The sequence below is a fragment of the Osmia lignaria genome, chromosome 11 (genome assembly GCF_051020975.1).
Source record: "Osmia lignaria lignaria isolate PbOS001 chromosome 11, iyOsmLign1, whole genome shotgun sequence".
In the NCBI taxonomy this organism is placed as follows: Eukaryota; Metazoa; Arthropoda; class Insecta; order Hymenoptera; family Megachilidae; genus Osmia; species Osmia lignaria.
This window is the reverse complement of record NC_135042.1, coordinates 847652-869836: the sequence shown is the minus strand read 5'-3', so window position 1 is coordinate 869836 and position 22185 is coordinate 847652.

Below are 22185 nucleotides of genomic sequence, written 5' to 3'. Positions count from 1 at the left end.
ACGGTGTTTCTGTATCTCTATTATGTTGGTGCGGCTTCGGAACTTTTAAATATCTTGATATATCTCGAGAACTGCGCATCTGATCAAAAAATATCATAGAACATAAAAAGTAGCAAACTTAATTCTCTACAAAAAAGGTCTCTTAACATTTTGCCATAGCTCGCTTCGTTTCCGAGATATTTGCAGATTTATCTCAAGGGAAGGGGCCTGACGGACATATTTCGAGATATTTCTTCTTCTTGTTGTTCTTCTTCTGCACAGCTAAGCTGGAAGTGGCATTTGCAGCTCGCAATAGTGCAGAGTTATCTCAAAGAAAGGGGCCACGGTGTTTCTCTATCTCTATTATGTTGGTGCCGCTTCGGAACTTTTAAATATCCGGATATATCTCAAGAACTACGCATCTGATCAAAAAATATCATAGAACATAAATTGTAGGAAACATAATTCTCTACAAAAAAGGTCTCTTAACGTTTTGCCGTAGCTCGCTCCGTTTCCGAGATATTTGCAGATTTATCTCAAGGGAAGGGGCCTGACGGACATATTTCGAGATATTTCTTCTTCTTGTTGTTCTTCTTCTGCACAGCTAAGCTGGAAGTGGCATTTGCAGCTCGCAATAGTGCAGAGTTATCTCAAAGAAAGGGGCCACGGTGTTTCTGTACCTCTATTATGTTGGTGCGGCTTCGGAACTTTTAAATATCTTGATATATCTCGAGAACTACGGATCTGATCAAAAAATATCATAGAACATAAAAAGTAGGAAACTTAATTCTCTACAAAAAAGGTCTCTTAACATTTTGCCATAGCTCGCTTCGTTTCCGAGATATTTGCAGATTTATCTCAAGGGAAGGGGCCTGACGGACATATTTCGAGATATTTCTTCTTCTTGTTGTTCTTCTTCTGCACAGCTAAACTGGAAGTGGCATTTCCAGCTCGCAATAGTGCAGAGTTATCTCAAAGAAAGGGGCCACGGTGTTTCTGTATCTCTATTATGGTGGTGCGGCTTCGGAACTTTTAAATATCTTGATATATCTCGAGAACTACGCATCTGATCAAAAAATATCATAGAACATAAAAAGTAGGAAACTTAATTCTCTATAAAAAAGGTCTCTTAACATTTTGCCATAGCTCGCTTCGTTTCCGAGATATTTGCAGATTTATCTCAAGGGAAGGGGCCTGACGGACATATTTCGAGATATTTCTTCTTCTTGTTGTTCTTCTTCTGCACAGCTAAGCTGGAAGTGGCATTTACAGCTCGCAATAGTGGAAAGTTATCTCAAAGAAAGGGGCCACGGTGTTTCTGTATCTCTATTATGTTGGTGCGGCTTCGGAACTTTTAAATATCTTGATATATCTCGAGAACTGCGCATCTGATCAAAAAATATCATAGAACATAAAAAGTAGGAAACTTAATTCTCTACAAAAAAGGTCTCTTAACATTTTGCCATAGCTCGCTTCGTTTCCGAGATATTTGCAGATTTATCTCAAGGGAAGGGGCCTGACGGACATATTTCGAGATATTTCTTCTTCTTGTTGTTCTTCTTCTGCACAGCTAAGCTGGAAGTGGCATTTCCAGCTCGCAATAGTGCAGAGTTATCTCAAAGAAAGGGGCCACGGTGTTTCTCTATCTCTATTATGTTGGTGCCGCTTCGGAACTTTTAAATATCCGGATATATCTCAAGAACTACGCATCTGATCAAAAAATATCATAGAACATAAATTGTAGGAAACATAATTCTCTACAAAAAAGGTCTCTTAACGTTTTGCCGTAGCTCGCTTCGTTTCCGAGATATTTGCAGATTTATCTCAAGGGAAGGGGCCTGACGGACATATTTCGAGATATTTCTTCTTCTTGTTGTTCTTCTTCTGCACAGCTAAGCTGGAAGTGGCATTTGCAGCTCGCAATAGTGCAGAGTTATCTCAAAGAAAGGGGCCACGGTGTTTCTGTACCTCTATTATGTTGGTGCGGCTTCGGAACTTTTAAATATCTTGATATATCTCGAGAACTACGGATCTGATCAAAAAATATCATAGAACATAAAAAGTAGGAAACTTAATTCTCTACAAAAAAGGTCTCTTAACATTTTGCCATAGCTCGCTTCGTTTCCGAGATATTTGCAGATTTATCTCAAGGGAAGGGGCCTGACGGACATATTTCGAGATATTTCTTCTTCTTGTTGTTCTTCTTCTGCACAGCTAAACTGGAAGTGGCATTTCCAGCTCGCAATAGTGCAGAGTTATCTCAAAGAAAGGGGCCACGGTGTTTCTGTATCTCTATTATGGTGGTGCGGCTTCGGAACTTTTAAATATCTTGATATATCTCGAGAACTACGCATCTGATCAAAAAATATCATAGAACATAAAAAGTAGGAAACTTAATTCTCTACAAAAAAGGTCTCTTAACATTTTGCCATAGCTCGCTTCGTTTCCGAGATATTTGCAGATTTATCTCAAGGGAAGGGGCCTGACGGACATATTTCGAGATATTTCTTCTTCTTGTTGTTCTTCTTCTGCACAGCTAAGCTGGAAGTGGCATTTACAGCTCGCAATAGTGGAAAGTTATCTCAAAGAAAGGGGCCACGGTGTTTCTGTATCTCTATTATGTTGGTGCGGCTTCGGAACTTTTAAATATCTTGATATATCTCGAGAACTGCGCATCTGATCAAAAAATATCATAGAACATAAAAAGTAGGAAACTTAATTCTCTACAAAAAAGGTCTCTTAACATTTTGCCATAGCTCGCTTCGTTTCCGAGATATTTGCAGATTTATCTCAAGGGAAGGGGCCTGACGGACATATTTCGAGATATTTCTTCTTCTTGTTGTTCTTCTTCTGCACAGCTAAGCTGGAAGTGGCATTTGCAGCTCGCAATAGTGCAGAGTTATCTCAAAGAAAGGGGCCACGGTGTTTCTCTATCTCTATTATGTTGGTGCGGCTTCGGAACTTTTAAATATCTTGATATATATCGAGAACTACGCATCTGATCAAAAAATATCATAGAACATAAATTATAGGAAACATAATTCCCTACAAAAAAGGTCTCTTAACATTTTCCCATAGCTGGCATCGTTTCCGAGATATTTGCAGATTTAGCTCAAGGGAAGGGGCCTGACGGACATATTCCGAGATATTTCTTCTTCTTGTTGTTCCTCTTCTGCACAGCTAAGCTGGAACTGGCATTTGCAGGTCGCAATAGTGCAGAGTTATCTCAAAGAAAGGGGCCACGGTGTTTCTGTATCTCTATTATGTTGGTGCGGCTTCGGAACTTTTAAATATCTCGATATATCTCGAAAACTACGCTTCTGATCAAAAAATATCAGAGAACGTAAATTGTAGGAAACATAATTCTCTACAAAAAAGGTCTCTTAACATTTTGCCATAGCTCGCTTCGTTTCCGAGATATTTGCAGATTTATCTCAAGGGAAGGGGCCTGACGGACATATTTCGAGATATTTCTTCTTCTTGTTGTTCTTCTTCTGCACAGCTAAGCTGGAAGTGGCATTTGCAGCTCGCAATAGTGCAGAGTTATCTCAAAGAAAGGGGCCACGGTGTTTCTCTATCTCTATTATGTTGGTGCGGCTTCGGAACTTTTAAATATCTTGATATATCTCGAGAACTACGCATCTGATCAAAAAATATCATAGAACATAAATTGTAGGAAACATAATTCTCTACAAAAAAGGTCTCTTAACGTTTTGCCGTAGCTCGCTTCGTTTCCGAGATATTTGCAGATTTATCTCAAGGGAAGGGTCCTGACGGACATATTTCGAGATATTTCTTCTTCTTGTTGTTCTTCTTCTGCACAGCTAAACTGGAAGTGGCATTTCCAGCTCGCAATAGTGCAGAGTTATCCCAAAGAAAGGGGCCACGGTGTTTCTGTATCTCTATTATGTTGGTGCGGCTTCGCAACTTTTAAATATCTCGATATATCTCGAAAACTACGCTTCTGATCAAAAAATATCATAGAACATAAAAAATAGGAAACTTAATTCTCTACAAAAAAGGTCTCTTAACATTTTGCCATAGCTCGCTTCGTTTCCGAGATATTTGCAGATTTATCTCAAGGGAAGGGGCCTGACGGACATATTTCGAGATATTTCTTCCTCTTGTTGTTCTTCTTCTGCACAGCTAAGCTGGAAGTGGCATTTGCGGCTCGCACTAGTGCAGAGTTATCTCAAAGAAAGGGGCCACGGTGTTTCTGTATCTCTATTATGTTGGTGCGGCTTCGGAACTTTTAAATATCTCGATATATCTCGAAAACTACGCTTGTGATCAAAAAATATCATAGAACATAAATTGTAGGAAACATAATTCTCTACAAAAAAGGTCTCTTAACATTTTGCCATAGCTCGCTTCGTTTCCGAGATATTTGCAGATTTATCTCAAGGGAAGGGGCCTGACGGACATATTTCGAAATATTTCTTCTTCTTGTTGTTCTTCTTCTGCACAGCTAAGCTGGAAGTGGCATTTGCAGCTCGCAATAGTGCAGAGTTATCTCAAAGAAAGGGGCCACGGTGTTTCTGTACCTCTATTATGTTGGTGCAGCTTCGAAGCTTTTAAATATCTTGACATATCTCGAGAACTACGCATCTGATCAAAAAATATCATAGAACATAAATTGTAGGAAACATAATTCTCTACAAAAAAGGTCTCTTAACGTTTTGCCATAGCTCGCTTCGTTTCCGAGATATTTGCAGATTTATCTCAAGGGAAGGGTCCTGACGTACATATTTCGAGATATTTCTTCTTCTTGTTGTTCTTGTTCTGCACAGCTAAACTGGAAGTGGCATTTCCAGCTCGCAATAGTGCAGAGTTATCCCAAAGAAAGGGGCCACGGTGTTTCTGTATCTCTATTATGTTGGTGCGGCTTCGGAACTTTTAAATATCTTGATATATCTCGAAAACTACGCTTCTGATCAAAAAATATCATAGAACATAAATTGTAGGAAACATAATTCTCTACAAAAAAGGTCTCTTAACATTTTGCCATAGCTCGCTTCGTTTCCGAGATATTTGCAGATTTATCTCAAGGGAAGGGGCCTGACGGACATATTCCGAGATATTTCTTCTTCTTGTTGTTCCTCTTCTGCACAGCTAAGCTGGAACTGGCATTTGCAGGTCGCAATAGTGCAGAGTTATCTCAAAGAAAGGGGCCACGGTGTTTCTGTATCTCTATTATGTTGGTGCGGCTTCGGAACTTTTAAATATCTTGATATATCTCGAGAACTGCGCATCTGATCAAAAAATATCATAGAACATAAAAAGTAGGAAACTTAATTCTCTACAAAAAAGGTCTCTTAACATTTTGCCATAGCTCGCTTCGTTTCCGAGATATTTGCAGATTTATCTCAAGGGAAGGGGCCTGACGGACATATTTCGAGATATTTCTTCTTCTTGTTGTTCTTCTTCTGCACAGCTAAGCTGGAAGTGGCATTTGCAGCTCGCAATAGTGCAGAGTTATCTCAAAGAACGGGGCCACGGTGTTTCTCTATCTCTATTATGTTGGTGCGGCTTCGGAACTTTTAAATATCTTGATATATCTCGAGAACTACGCATCTGATCAAAAAATATCATAGAACATAAATTGTAGGAAACATAATTCCCTACAAAAAAGGTCTCTTAACATTTTCCCATAGCTGGCATCGTTTCCGAGATATTTGCAGATTTAGCTCAAGGGAAGGGGCCTGACGGACATATTCCGAGATATTTCTTCTTCTTGTTGTTCCTCTTCTGCACAGCTAAGCTGGAACTGGCATTTGCAGGTCGCAATAGTGCAGAGTTATCTCAAAGAAAGGGGCCACGGTGTTTCTGTATCTCTATTATGTTGGTGCGGCTTCGGAACTTTTAAATATCTCGATATATCTCGAAAACTACGCTTCTGATCAAAAAATATCAGAGAACGTAAATTGTAGGAAACATAATTCTCTACAAAAAAGGTCTCTTAACATTTTGCCATAGCTCGCTTCGTTTCCGAGATATTTGCAGATTTATCTCAAGGGAAGGGGCCTGTCGGACATATTTCGAGATATTTCTTCTTCTTGTTGTTCTTCTTCTGCACAGCTAAGCTGGAAGTGGCATTTGCAGCTCGAAATAGTGCAGAGTTATCTCAAAGAAAGGGGCCACGGTGTTTCTCTATCTCTATTATGTTGGTGCGGCTTCGGAACTTTTAAATATCTTGATATATCTCGAGAACTACGCATCTGATCAAAAAATATCATAGAACATAAATTGTAGGAAACATAATTCTCTACAAAAAAGGTCTCTTAACGTTTTGCCGTAGCTCGCTTCGTTTCCGAGATATTTGCAGATTTATCTCAAGGGAAGGGTCCTGACGGACATATTTCGAGATATTTCTTCTTCTTGTTGTTCTTCTTCTGCACAGCTAAACTGGAAGTGGCATTTCCAGCTCGCAATAGTGCAGAGTTATCCCAAAGAAAGGGGCCACGGTGTTTCTGTATCTCTATTATGTTGGTGCGGCTTCGCAACTTTTAAATATCTCGATATATCTCGAAAACTACGCTTCTGATCAAAAAATATCATAGAACATAAAAAATAGGAAACTTAATTCTCTACAAAAAAGGTCTCTTAACATTTTGCCATAGCTCGCTTCGTTTCCGAGATATTTGCAGATTTATCTCAAGGGAAGGGGCCTGACGGACATATTCCGAGATATTTCTTCTTCTTGTTGTTCCTCTTCTGCACAGCTAAGCTGGAACTGGCATTTGCAGGTCGCAATAGTGCAGAGTTATCTCAAAGAAAGGGGCCACGGTGTTTCTGTATCTCTATTATGTTGGTGCGGCTTCGGAACTTTTAAATATCTTGATATATCTCGAGAACTGCGCATCTGATCAAAAAATATCATAGAACATAAAAAGTAGGAAACTTAATTCTCTACAAAAAAGGTCTCTTAACATTTTGCCATAGCTCGCTTCGTTTCCGAGATATTTGCAGATTTATCTCAAGGGAAGGGGCCTGACGGACATATTTCGAGATATTTCTTCTTCTTGTTGTTCTTCTTCTGCACAGCTAAGCTGGAAGTGGCATTTGCAGCTCGCAATAGTGCAGAGTTATCTCAAAGAACGGGGCCACGGTGTTTCTCTATCTCTATTATGTTGGTGCGGCTTCGGAACTTTTAAATATCTTGATATATCTCGAGAACTACGCATCTGATCAAAAAATATCATAGAACATAAATTGTAGGAAACATAATTCCCTACAAAAAAGGTCTCTTAACATTTTCCCATAGCTGGCATCGTTTCCGAGATATTTGCAGATTTAGCTCAAGGGAAGGGGCCTGACGGACATATTCCGAGATATTTCTTCTTCTTGTTGTTCCTCTTCTGCACAGCTAAGCTGGAACTGGCATTTGCAGGTCGCAATAGTGCAGAGTTATCTCAAAGAAAGGGGCCACGGTGTTTCTGTATCTCTATTATGTTGGTGCGGCTTCGGAACTTTTAAATATCTCGATATATCTCGAAAACTACGCTTCTGATCAAAAAATATCAGAGAACGTAAATTGTAGGAAACATAATTCTCTACAAAAAAGGTCTCTTAACATTTTGCCATAGCTCGCTTCGTTTCCGAGATATTTGCAGATTTATCTCAAGGGAAGGGGCCTGTCGGACATATTTCGAGATATTTCTTCTTCTTGTTGTTCTTCTTCTGCACAGCTAAGCTGGAAGTGGCATTTGCAGCTCGCAATAGTGCAGAGTTATCTCAAAGAAAGGGGCCACGGTGTTTCTCTATCTCTATTATGTTGGTGCGGCTTCGGAACTTTTAAATATCTTGATATATCTCGAGAACTACGCATCTGATCAAAAAATATCATAGAACATAAATTGTAGGAAACATAATTCTCTACAAAAAAGGTCTCTTAACGTTTTGCCGTAGCTCGCTTCGTTTCCGAGATATTTGCAGATTTATCTCAAGGGAAGGGTCCTGACGGACATATTTCGAGATATTTCTTCTTCTTGTTGTTCTTCTTCTGCACAGCTAAACTGGAAGTGGCATTTCCAGCTCGCAATAGTGCAGAGCTATCCCAAAGAAAGGGGCCACGGTGTTTCTGTATCTCTATTATGTTGGTGCGGCTTCGCAACTTTTAAATATCTCGATATATCTCGAAAACTACGCTTCTGATCAAAAAATATCATAGAACATAAAAAATAGGAAACTTAATTCTCTACAAAAAAGGTCTCTTAACATTTTGCCATAGCTCGCTTCGTTTCCGAGATATTTGCAGATTTATCTCAAGGGAAGGGGCCTGACGGACATATTTCGAGATATTTCTTCTTCGTGTTGTTCTTCTTCCGCACAGCTAAGCTGGAAGTGGCATTTGCGGCTCGCACTAGTGCAGAGTTATCTCAAAGAAAGGGGCCACGGTGTTTCTGTATCTCTATTATGTTGGTGCGGCTTCGGAACTTTGAAATATCTCGATATATCTCGAAAACTACGCTTCTGATCAAAAAATATCATAGAACATAAATTGTAGGAACCATAATTCTCCACAAAAAAGGTCTCTTAACATTTTGCCATAGCTCGCTTCGTTTCCGAGATATTTGCAGGTATATCTCAAGGGAAGGGGCCTGACGGACATATTTCGAGATATTTCTTCTTCTTGTTGTACTTCTTCTGCACAGCTAAGCTGGAAGTGGCATTTACAGCTCGCAATAGTGCAAAGTTATCTCAAAGAAAGGGGCGACGGTGTTTCTGTATCTCTATTATGTTGGTGCGGCTTCGGAACTTTTAAATATCTTGATATATCTCGAGAACTACGCATCTGATCAAAAAATATCATAGAACATAAAAAGTAGGAAACTTAATTCTCTACAAAAAAGGTCCCTTAACATTTTCCCATAGCTCGCTTCGTTTCCGAGATATTTGCAGATTTATCTCAAGGGAAGGGGCCTGACGGACATATTTCGAGATATTTCTTCTTCTTGTTGTTCTTCTTCTGCACAGCTAAGCTGGAAGTGGCATTTGCGGCTCGCACTAGTGCAGAGTTATCTCAAAGAAAGGGGCCACGGTGTTTCTGTATCTCTATTATGTTGGTGCGGCTTCGGAACTTTTAAATATCTTGATATATCTCGAGAACTACGCATCTGATCAAAAAATATCATCGAACATAAAAAGTAGGAAACTTAATTCTCTACAAAAAAGGTCTCTTAACATTTTGCCATAGCTCGCTTCGTTTCCGAGATATTTGCAGATTTATCTCAAGGGAAGGGGCCTGACGGACATATTTCGAGATATTTCTTCTTCTTGTTGTTCTTCTTCTGCACAGCTAAGCTGGAAGTGGCATTTGCGGCTCGCACTAGTGCAGAGTTATCTCAAAGAAAGGGGCCACGGTGTTTCTGTATCTCTATTATGTTGGTGCGGCTTCGGAACTTTTAAATATCTCGATATATCTCGAAAACTACGCTTCTGATCAAAAAATATCATAGGACATAAATTGTAGGAAACATAATTCTCTACAAAAAAGGTCTCTTAGCATTTTGCCATAGCTCGCTTCGTTTCCGAGATATTTGCAGATATATCTGAAGGGAAGGGGCCTGACGGACATATTTCGAGATATTTCTTCTTCTTGTTGTTCTTCTTCTGCACAGCTAAGCTGGAAGTGGCATTTGCGGCTCGCACTAGTGCAGAGTTATCTCAAAGAAAGGGGCCACGGTGTTTCTGTATCTCTATTATGTTGGTGCGGCTTCGGAACTTTTAAATATCTTGATATATCTCGAGAACTACGCATCTGATCAAAAAATATCATAGAACATAAAAAGTAGGAAACTTAATTCTCTACAAAAAAGGTCTCTTAACATTTTGCCATAGCTCGCTTCCTTTCCGAGATATTTGCAGATTTATCTCAAGGGAAGGGGACTGACGGACATATTTCGAGATATTTCTTCTTCTTGTTGTTCTTCTTCTGCACAGCTAAGCTGGAAGTGGCATTTGCGGCTCGCACTAATGCAGAGTTATCTCAAAGAAAGGGGCCACGGTGTTTCTGTATCTCTATTATGTTGGTGCGGCTTCGGAACTTTGAAATATCTCGATATATCTCGAAAACTACGCTTCTGATCAAAAAATATCATAGAACATAAATTGTAGGAACCATAATTCTCTACAAAAAAGGTCTCTTAACATTTTGCCATAGCTCGCTTCGTTTCCGAGATATTTGCAGATATATCTCAAGGGAAGGGGCCTGACGGACATATTTCGAGATATTTCTTCTTCTTGTTGTACTTCTTCTGCACAGCTAAGCTGGAAGTGGCATTTACAGCTCGCAATAGTGCAAAGTTATCTCAAAGAAAGGGGCGACGGTGTTTCTGTATCTCTATTATGTTGGTGCGGCTTCGGAACTTTTAAATATCTTGATATATCTCGAGAACTACGCATCTGATCAAAAAATATCATAGAACATAAAAAGTAGGAAACTTAATTCTCTACAAAAAAGGTCTCTTAACATTTTCCCATAGCTCGCTTCGTTTCCGAGATATTTGCAGATTTATCTCAAGGGAAGGGGCCTGACGGACATATTTCGAGATATTTCTTCTTCTTGTTGTTCTTCTTCTGCACAGCTAAGCTGGAAGTGGCATTTGCGGCTCGCACTAGTGCAGAGTTATCTCAAAGAAAGGGGCCACGGTGTTTCTGTATCTCTATTATGTTGGTGCGGCTTCGGAACTTTTAAATATCTTGATATATCTCGAGAACTACGCATCTGATCAAAAAATATCATAGAACATAAAAAGTAGGAAACTTAATTCTCTACAAAAAAGGTCTCTTAACATTTTGCCATAGCTCGCTTCGTTTCCGAGATATTTGCAGATTTATCTCAAGGGAAGGGGCCTGACGGACATATTTCGAGATATTTCTTCTTCTTGTTGTTCTTCTTCCGGCACAGCTAAGCTGGAAGTGGCATTTGCGGCTCGCACTAGTGCAGAGTTATCTCAAAGAAAGGGGCCACGGTGTTTCTGTATCTCTATTATGTTGGTGCGGCTTCGGAACTTTTAAATATCTCGATATATCTCGAAAACTACGCTTCTGATCAAAAAATATCATAGAACATAAATTGTAGGAAACATAATTCTCTACAAAAAAGGTCTCTTAGCATTTTGCCATAGCTCGCTTCGTTTCCGAGATATTTGCAGATATATCTGAAGGGAAAGGGCCTGACGGACATATTTCGAGATATTTCTTCTTCTTGTTGTTCTTCTTCTGCACAGCTAAGCTGGAAGTGGCATTTGCAGCTCGCAATAGTGCAGAGTTATCTCAAAGAAAGGGGCCACGGTGTTTCTGTATCTCTATTATGTTGGTGCGGCTTCGGAACTTTTAGATATCTTGATATATCTCGAGAACTGCGCATCTGATCAAAAAATATCATAGAACATAAAAAGTAGGAAACTTAATTCTCTACAAAAAAGGTCTCTTAACATTTTGCCATAGCTCGCTTCGTTTCCGAGATATTTGCAGATTTATCTCAAGGGAAGGGGCCTGACGGACATATTTCGAGATATTTCTTCTTCTTGTTGTTCTTCTTCTGCACAGCTAAGCTGGAAGTGGCATTTGCGGCTCGCACTAGTGCAGAGTTATCTCAAAGAAAGGGGCCACGGTGTTTCTGTATCTCTATTATGTTGGTGCGGCTTCGGAACTTTTAAATATCTTGATATATCTCGAGAACTACGCATCTGATCAAAAAATATCATAGAACATAAAAAGTAGGAAACTTAATTCTCTACAAAAAAGGTCTCTTAACATTTTGCCATAGCTCGCTTCGTTTCCGAGATATTTGCAGATTTATCTCAAGGGAAGGGGCCTGACGGACATATTTCGAGATATTTCTTCTTCTTGTTGTTCTTCTTCTGCACAGCTAAGCTGGAAGTGGCATTTGCGGCTCGCACTAGTGCAGAGTTATCTCAAAGAAAGGGGCCACGGTGTTTCTGTATCTCTATTATGTTGGTGCGGCTTCGGAACTTTTAAATATCTCGATATATCTCGAAAACTACGCTTCTGATCAAAAAATATCATAGGACATAAATTGTAGGAAACATAATTCTCTACAAAAAAGGTCTCTTAGCATTTTGCCATAGCTCGCTTCGTTTCCGAGATATTTGCAGATATATCTGAAGGGAAGGGGCCTGACGGACATATTTCGAGATATTTCTTCTTCTTGTTGTTCTTCTTCTGCACAGCTAAGCTGGAAGTGGCATTTGCGGCTCGCACTAGTGCAGAGTTATCTCAAAGAAAGGGGCCACGGTGTTTCTGTATCTCTATTATGTTGGTGCGGCTTCGGAACTTTTAAATATCTTGATATATCTCGAGAACTACGCATCTGATCAAAAAATATCATAGAACATAAAAAGTAGGAAACTTAATTCTCTACAAAAGAGGTCTCTTAACATTTTGCCATAGCTCGCTTCCTTTCCGAGATATTTGCAGATTTATCTCAAGGGAAGGGGACTGACGGACATATTTCGAGATATTTCTTCTTCTTGTTGTTCTTCTTCTGCACAGCTAAGCTGGAAGTGGCATTTGCGGCTCGCACTAATGCAGAGTTATCTCAAAGAAAGGGGCCACGGTGTTTCTGTATCTCTATTATGTTGGTGCGGCTTCGGAACTTTGAAATATCTCGATATATCTCGAAAACTACGCTTCTGATCAAAAAATATCATAGAACATAAATTGGAGGAACCATAATTCTCTACAAAAAAGGTCTCTTAACATTTTGCCATAGCTCGCTTCGTTTCCGAGATATTTGCAGATATATCTCAAGGGAAGGGGCCTGACGGACATATTTCGAGATATTTCTTCTTCTTGTTGTACTTCTTCTGCACAGCTAAGCTGGAAGTGGCATTTACAGCTCGCAATAGTGCAAAGTTATCTCAAAGAAAGGGGCGACGGTGTTTCTGTATCTCTATTATGTTGGTGCGGCTTCGGAACTTTTAAATATCTTGATATATCTCGAGAACTACGCATCTGATCAAAAAATATCATAGAACATAAAAAGTAGGAAACTTAATTCTCTACAAAAAAGGTCTCTTAACATTTTCCCATAGCTCGCTTCGTTTCCGAGATATTTGCAGATTTATCTCAAGGGAAGGGGCCTGACGGACATATTTCGAGATATTTCTTCTTCTTGTTGTTCTTCTTCTGCACAGCTAAGCTGGAAGTGGCATTTGCGGCTCGCACTAGTGCAGAGTTATCTCAAAGAAAGGGGCCACGGTGTTTCTGTATCTCTATTATGTTGGTGCGGCTTCGGAACTTTTAAATATCTTGATATATCTCGAGAACTACGCATCTGATCAAAAAATATCATAGAACATAAAAAGTAGGAAACTTAATTCTCTACAAAAAAGGTCTCTTAACATTTTGCCATAGCTCGCTTCGTTTCCGAGATATTTGCAGATTTATCTCAAGGGAAGGGGCCTGACGGACATATTTCGAGATATTTCTTCTTCTTGTTGTTCTTCTTCCGGCACAGCTAAGCTGGAAGTGGCATTTGCGGCTCGCACTAGTGCAGAGTTATCTCAAAGAAAGGGGCCACGGTGTTTCTGTATCTCTATTATGTTGGTGCGGCTTCGGAACTTTTAAATATCTCGATATATCTCGAAAACTACGCTTCTGATCAAAAAATATCATAGAACATAAATTGTAGGAAACATAATTCTCTACAAAAAAGGTCTCTTAGCATTTTGCCATAGCTCGCTTCGTTTCCGAGATATTTGCAGATATATCTGAAGGGAAAGGGCCTGACGGACATATTTCGAGATATTTCTTCTTCTTGTTGTTCTTCTTCTGCACAGCTAAGCTGGAAGTGGCATTTGCAGCTCGCAATAGTGCAGAGTTATCTCAAAGAAAGGGGCCACGGTGTTTCTGTATCTCTATTATGTTGGTGCGGCTTCGGAACTTTTAGATATCTTGATATATCTCGAGAACTGCGCATCTGATCAAAAAATATCATAGAACATAAAAAGTAGGAAACTTAATTCTCTATAAAAAAGGTCTCTTACCATTTTGCCATAGCTCGCTTCGTTTCCGAGATATTTGCAGATTTATCTGAAGGGAAGGGGCCTAACGGACATATTTCGAGATATTTCTTCTTCTTGTTGTTCTTCTTCTGCACAGCTAAACTTGAAGTGGCATTTCCAGCTCGCAATAGTGCAGAGTTATCTCAAAGAAAGGAGCCACGGTGTTTCTGTATCTCTATTCTGTTGGTGCGGCTTCGGAACTTTTAAATATCGTGATATATCTCGAGAACTACGCATCTGATCAAAAAATATCATAGAACATAAAAAGTAGGAAACCTAATTCTCTACAAAAAAGGTCTCTTAACATTTTGCCATAGCTCGCTTCGTTTCCGAGATATTTGCAGATTTATCTCAAGGGAAGGGGCCTGACGGACATATTTCGAGATATTTCTTCTTCTTGTTGTTCTTCTTCTGCACAGCTAAGCTGGAAGTGGCATTTGCGGCTCGCACTAGTGCAGAGTTATCTCAAAGAAAGGGGCCACGGTGTTTCTGTATCTCTATTATGTTGGTGCGGCTTCGGAACTTTTAAATATCTTGATATATCTCGAGAACTACGCATCTGATCAAAAAATATCATAGAACATAAAAAGTAGGAAACTTAATTCTCTACAAAAAAGGTCTCTTAACATTTTGCCATAGCTCGCTTCGTTTCCGAGATATTTGCAGATTTATCTCAAGGGAAGGGGCCTGACGGACATATTTCGAGATATTTCTTCTTCTTGTTGTTCTTCTTCTGCACAGCTAAGCTGGAAGTGGCATTTGCGGCTCGCACTAGTGCAGAGTTATCTCAAAGAAAGGGGCCACGGTGTTTCTGTATCTCTATTATGTTGGTGCGGCTTCGGAACTTTTAAATATCTCGATATATCTCGAAAACTACGCTTCTGATCAAAAAATATCATAGGACATAAATTGTAGGAAACATAATTCTCTACAAAAAAGGTCTCTTAGCATTTTGCCATAGCTCGCTTCGTTTCCGAGATATTTGCAGATATATCTGAAGGGAAGGGGCCTGACGGACATATTTCGAGATATTTCTTCTTCTTGTTGTTCTTCTTCTGCACAGCTAAGCTGGAAGTGGCATTTGCGGCTCGCACTAGTGCAGAGTTATCTCAAAGAAAGGGGCCACGGTGTTTCTGTATCTCTATTATGTTGGTGCGGCTTCGGAACTTTTAAATATCTTGATATATCTCGAGAACTACGCATCTGATCAAAAAATATCATAGAACATAAAAAGTAGGAAACTTAATTCTCTACAAAAGAGGTCTCTTAACATTTTGCCATAGCTCGCTTCCTTTCCGAGATATTTGCAGATTTATCTCAAGGGAAGGGGACTGACGGACATATTTCGAGATATTTCTTCTTCTTGTTGTTCTTCTTCTGCACAGCTAAGCTGGAAGTGGCATTTGCGGCTCGCACTAATGCAGAGTTATCTCAAAGAAAGGGGCCACGGTGTTTCTGTATCTCTATTATGTTGGTGCGGCTTCGGAACTTTGAAATATCTCGATATATCTCGAAAACTACGCTTCTGATCAAAAAATATCATAGAACATAAATTGGAGGAACCATAATTCTCTACAAAAAAGGTCTCTTAACATTTTGCCATAGCTCGCTTCGTTTCCGAGATATTTGCAGATATATCTCAAGGGAAGGGGCCTGACGGACATATTTCGAGATATTTCTTCTTCTTGTTGTACTTCTTCTGCACAGCTAAGCTGGAAGTGGCATTTACAGCTCGCAATAGTGCAAAGTTATCTCAAAGAAAGGGGCGACGGTGTTTCTGTATCTCTATTATGTTGGTGCGGCTTCGGAACTTTTAAATATCTTGATATATCTCGAGAACTACGCATCTGATCAAAAAATATCATAGAACATAAAAAGTAGGAAACTTAATTCTCTACAAAAAAGGTCTCTTAACATTTTCCCATAGCTCGCTTCGTTTCCGAGATATTTGCAGATTTATCTCAAGGGAAGGGGCCTGACGGACATATTTCGAGATATTTCTTCTTCTTGTTGTTCTTCTTCTGCACAGCTAAGCTGGAAGTGGCATTTGCGGCTCGCACTAGTGCAGAGTTATCTCAAAGAAAGGGGCCACGGTGTTTCTGTATCTCTATTATGTTGGTGCGGCTTCGGAACTTTTAAATATCTTGATATATCTCGAGAACTACGCATCTGATCAAAAAATATCATAGAACATAAAAAGTAGGAAACTTAATTCTCTACAAAAAAGGTCTCTTAACATTTTGCCATAGCTCGCTTCGTTTCCGAGATATTTGCAGATTTATCTCAAGGGAAGGGGCCTGACGGACATATTTCGAGATATTTCTTCTTCTTGTTGTTCTTCTTCCGGCACAGCTAAGCTGGAAGTGGCATTTGCGGCTCGCACTAGTGCAGAGTTATCTCAAAGAAAGGGGCCACGGTGTTTCTGTATCTCTATTATGTTGGTGCGGCTTCGGAACTTTTAAATATCTCGATATATCTCGAAAACTACGCTTCTGATCAAAAAATATCATAGAACATAAATTGTAGGAAACATAATTCTCTACAAAAAAGGTCTCTTAGCATTTTGCCATAGCTCGCTTCGTTTCCGAGATATTTGCAGATATATCTGAAGGGAAAGGGCCTGACGGACATATTTCGAGATATTTCTTCTTCTTGTTGTTCTTCTTCTGCACAGCTAAGCTGGAAGTGGCATTTGCAGCTCGCAATAGTGCAGAGTTATCTCAAAGAAAGGGGCCACGGTGTTTCTGTATCTCTATTATGTTGGTGCGGCTTCGGAACTTTTAGATATCTTGATATATCTCGAGAACTGCGCATCTGATCAAAAAATATCATAGAACATAAAAAGTAGGAAACTTAATTCTCTACAAAAAAGGTCTCTTAACATTTTGCCATAGCTCGCTTCGTTTCCGAGATATTTGCAGATTTATCTGAAGGGAAGGGGCCTAACGGACATATTTCGAGATATTTCTTCTTCTTGTTGTTCTTCTTCTGCACAGCTAAACTTGAAGTGGCATTTCCAGCTCGCAATAGTGCAGAGTTATCTCAAAGAAAGGAGCCACGGTGTTTCTGTATCTCTATTCTGTTGGTGCGGCTTCGGAACTTTTAAATATCGTGATATATCTCGAGAACTACGCATCTGATCAAAAAATATCATAGAACATAAAAAGTAGGAAACTTAATTCTCTACAAAAAAGGTCTCTTAACATTTTGCCATAGCTCGCTTCGTTTCCGAGATATTTGCAGATTTATCTCAAGGGAAGGGGCCTGACGGACATATTTCGAGATATTTCTTCTTCTTGTTGTTCTTCTTCTGCACAGCTAAGCTGGAAGTGGCATTTGCGGCTCGCACTAGTGCAGAGTTATCTCAAAGAAAGGGGCCACGGTGTTTCTGTATCTCTATTATGTTGGTGCGGCTTCGGAACTTTTAAATATCTTGATATATCTCGAGAACTCCGCATCTGATCAAAAAATATCATAGAACATAAAAAGTAGGAAACTTAATTCTCTACAAAAAAGGTCTCTTAACATTTTGCCATAGCTCGCTTCGTTTCCGAGATATTTGCAGATTTATCTCAAGGGAAGGGGCCTGACGGCCATATTTCGAGATATTTCTTCTTCTTGTTGTTCTTCTTCTGCACAGCTAAGCTGGAAGTGGCATTTGCGGCTCGCACTAGTGCAGAGTTATCTCAAAGAAAGGGGCCACGGTGTTTCTGTATCTCTATTATGTTGGTGCGGCTTCGGAACTTTTAAATATCTCGATATATCTCGAAAACTACGCTTCTGATCAAAAAATATCATAGGACATAAATTGTAGGAAACATAATTCTCTACAAAAAAGGTCTCTTAGCATTTTGCCATAGCTCGCTTCGTTTCCGAGATATTTGCAGATATATCTGAAGGGAAGGGGCCTGACGGACATATTTCGAGATATTTCTTCTTCTTGTTGTTCTTCTTCTGCACAGCTAAGCTGGAAGTGGCATTTGCGGCTCGCACTAGTGCAGAGTTATCTCAAAGAAAGGGGCCACGGTGTTTCTGTATCTCTATTATGTTGGTGCGGCTTCGGAACTTTTAAATATCTTGATATATCTCGAGAACTACGCATCTGATCAAAAAATATCATAGAACATAAAAAGTAGGAAACTTAATTCTCTACAAAAAAGGTCTGTGAACATTTTGCCATAGCTCGCTTCGTTTCCGAGATATTTGCAGATTTATCTCAAGGGAAGGGGCCTGACGGACATATTTCGAGATATTTCTTCTTCTTGTTGTTCTTCTTCTGCACAGCTAAGCTGGAAGTGGCATTTGCGGCTCGCACTAGTGTAGAGTTATCTCAAAGAAAGGGGCCACGGTGTTTCTGTATCTCTATTATGTTGGTGCGGCTTCGGAACTTTTAAATATCTCGATATATCTCGAAAACTATGCTTCTGATCAAAAAATATCATACAACATAAATTGTAGGAAATCTAATTCTCTACAAAAAAGGTCTCTTAGCATTTTGCCATTGCTCGCTTCGTTTCCGAGATATTTGCAGATTTATCTCGAGGGAAGGGGCCTGACGGACATATTTCGAGATATTTCTTCTTCTTGTTGTTCTTCTTCTGCACAGCTAAGCTGGAAGTGGCATTTGCGGCTCGCACTAGTGCAGCGTTATCTCAAAGAAAGGGGCCACGGTGTTTCTGTATATCTATTATGTTGGTGCGGCTTCGGAACTTTTAAATATCTTGATATATCTCGAGAACTGCGCATCTGATCAAAAAATATCATAGAACATAAAAAGTAGGAAACTTAATTCTCTACAAAAAAGGTCTCTTAACATTTTGCCATAGCTCGCTTCGTTTCCGAGATATTTGCAGATTTATCTCAAGGGAAGGGGCCTGACGGCCATATTTCGAGATATTTCTTCTTCTTGTTGTTCTTCTTCTGCACAGCTAAGCTGGAAGTGGCATTTGCGGCTCGCACTAGTGTAGAGTTATCTCAAAGAAAGGGGCCACGGTGTTTCTGTATCTCTATTATGTTGGTGCGGCTTCGGAACTTTTAAATATCTCGATATATCTCGAAAACTACGCTTCTGATCAAAAAATATCATAGAACATAAATTGTAGGAAACCTAATTCTCTACAAAAAAGGTCTCTTAGCATTTTGCCATTGCTCGCTTCGTTTCCGAGATATTTGCAGATATATCTGAAGGGAAAGGGCCTGACGGACATATTTCGAGATATTTCTTCTTCTTGTTGTTCTTCTTCTGCACAGCTAAGCTGGAAGTGGCATTTGCAGCTCGCAATAGTGCAGAGTTATCTCAAAGAAAGGAGCCACGGTGTTTCTGTATCTCTATTCTGTTGGTGCGGCTTCGGAACTTTTAAATATCTTGATATATCTCGAGAACTACGCATCTGATCAAAAAATATCATAGAACATAAAAAGTGGGAAACTTAATTCTCTACAAAAAAGGTCTCTTAACATTTTGCCATAGCTCTCTTCGTTTCCGAGATATTTGCAGATTTATCTCAAGGGAAGGGTCCTGACGGACATATTTCGAGATATTTCTTATTCTTGTTGTTCTTCTTCTGCACAGCTAAGCTGGAAGTGGCATTTGCAGCTCGCAATAGTGCAGAGTTATCTCAAAGAAAGGAGCCACGGTGTTTCTGTATCTCTATTCTGTTGGTGCGGCTTCGGAACTTTTAAATATCTTGATATATCTCGAGAACTACGCATCTGATCAAAAAATATCATAGAACATAAAAAGTAGGAAACTTAATTCTCTACAAAAAAGGTCTCTTAACATTTTGCCATAGCTCTCTTCGTTTCCGAGATATTTGCAGATTTATCTCAAGGGAAGGGTCCTGACGGACATATTTCGAGATATTTCTTATTCTTGTTGTTCTTCTTCTGCACAGCTAAGCTGGAAGTGGCATTTGCAGCTCGCAATAGTGCAGAGTTATCTCAAAGAAAGGGGCCACGGTGTTTCTGTATCTCTATTATGTTGGTGCGGCTTCGGAACTTTTAAATATCTTGATATATCTCGAGAACTACGCATCTGATCAAAAAATATCATAGAACATAAAAAGTAGGAAACTCAATTCTCTACAAAAACGGTCTCTTAACATTTTGCCATAGCTCGCTTCGTTTCCGAGATATTTGCAGATTTATCTCAAGGGAAGGGGCCTGACGCACATATTTCGAGATATTTCTTCTTCTTGTTGTTCTTCTTCTGCACAGCTAAGCTGGAAGTGGCATTTGCGGCTCGCACTAGTGCACAGTTATCTCAAAGAAAGGGGCCACGGTGTTTCTGTATCTCTATTATGTTGGTGCGGCTTCGGAACTTTTAAATATCTTGATATATCTCGAGAACTACGCATCTGATCAAAAAATATCATAGAACATAAAAAGTAGGAAACTTAATTCTCTAAAAAAAAGGTCTCTTAACATTTTGCCATAGCTCGCTTCGTTTCCGAGATATTTGCAGATTTATCTCAAGGGAAGGGGCATGACGGACATATTTCGAGATATTTCTTCTTCTTGTTGTTCTTCTTCTGCACAGCTAAGCTGGAAGTGGCATTTGCGGCTCGCACTAGTGCAGAGTTATCTCAAAGAAAGGGGCCACGGTGTTTCTGTATCTCTATTATGTTGGTGCGGCTTGGGAACTTTTAAATATCTCGATATATCTCGAAAACTACGCTTCTGATCAAAAAATATCATAGAACATAAATTGTAGGAAACATAATTCTCTACAAAAAAGGTCTCTTAACATTTTGCCATAGCTCGCTTCGTTTCCGAGATATTTGCAGATATATCTCAAGGGAAGGGGCCTGACGGACATATTTCGAGATATTTCTTCTTCTTGTTGTTCTTCTTCTGTACACCTAACCTGGAAGTGGCATTTGCAGCTCGCAATAGTGCAGAGTTATCTCAAAGAAGGGGGCCACGGTGTTTCTGTATCTCTATTATGTTGGTGCGGCTTCGGAACTTTTAAATATCTTGATATATCTCGAGAACTACGCATCTGATCAAAGAATATCATAGAACATAAAAAGTAGGAAACTTAATTCTCTACAAAAAAGGTCTCTTAACATTTTGCCATAGCTCTCTTCGTTTCCGAGATATTTGCAGATTTATCTCAAGGGAAGGGGCCTGACGGACATATTTCGAGATATTTCTTCTTCTTGTTGTTCTTCTTCTGCACAGCTAAGCTGGAAGTGGCATTTGCAGCTCGCAATAGTGCAGAGTTATCTCAAAGAAAGGGGCCACGGTGTTTCTGTATCTCTATTATGTTGGTGCGGCTTCGGAACTTTTAAATATCTTGATATATCTCGAGAACTGCGCATCTGATCAAAAAATATCATAGAACATAAAAAGTAGGAAACTTAATTCTCTACAAAAAAGGTCTCTTAACATTTTGCCATAGCTCGCTTCGTTTCCGAGATATTTGCAGATTTATCTCAAGGGAAGGGGCCTGACGGACATATTTCGAGATATTTCTTCTTCTTGTTGTTCTTCTTCTGCACAGCTAAGCTGGAAGTGGCATTTGCGGCTCGCACTAGTGCAGAGTTATCTCAAAGAAAGGGGCCACGGTGTTTCTGTATCTCTATTATGTTGGTGCGGCTTCGGAACTTTTAAATATCTTGATATATCTCGAGAACTACGCATCTGATCAAAAAATATCATAGAACATAAAAAGTAGGAAACTTAATTCTCTACAAAAAAGGTCTCTTAACATTTTGCCATAGCTCGCTTCGTTTCCGAGATATTTGCAGATTTATCTCAAGGGAAGGGGCCAGACGGACATATTTCGAGATATTTCTTCTTCTTGTTGTTCTTCTTCTGCACAGCTAAGCTGGAAGTGGCATTTGCGGCTCGCACTAGTGCAGAGTTATCTCAAAGAAAGGGGCCACGGTGTTTCTGTATCTCTATTATGTTGGTGCGGCTTCGGAACTTTTAAATATCTCGATATATCTCGAAAACTACGCTTCTGATCAAAAAATATCATAGAACGTAAATTGTAGGAAACATAATTCTCTACAAAAAAGGTCTCTTAGCATTTTGCCATAGCTCGCTTCGTTTCCGAGATATTTGCAGATATATCTGAAGGGAAAGGGCCTGACGGACATATTTCGAGATATTTCTTCTTCTTGTTGTTCTTCTTCTGCACAGCTAAGCTGGAAGTGGCATTTGCAGC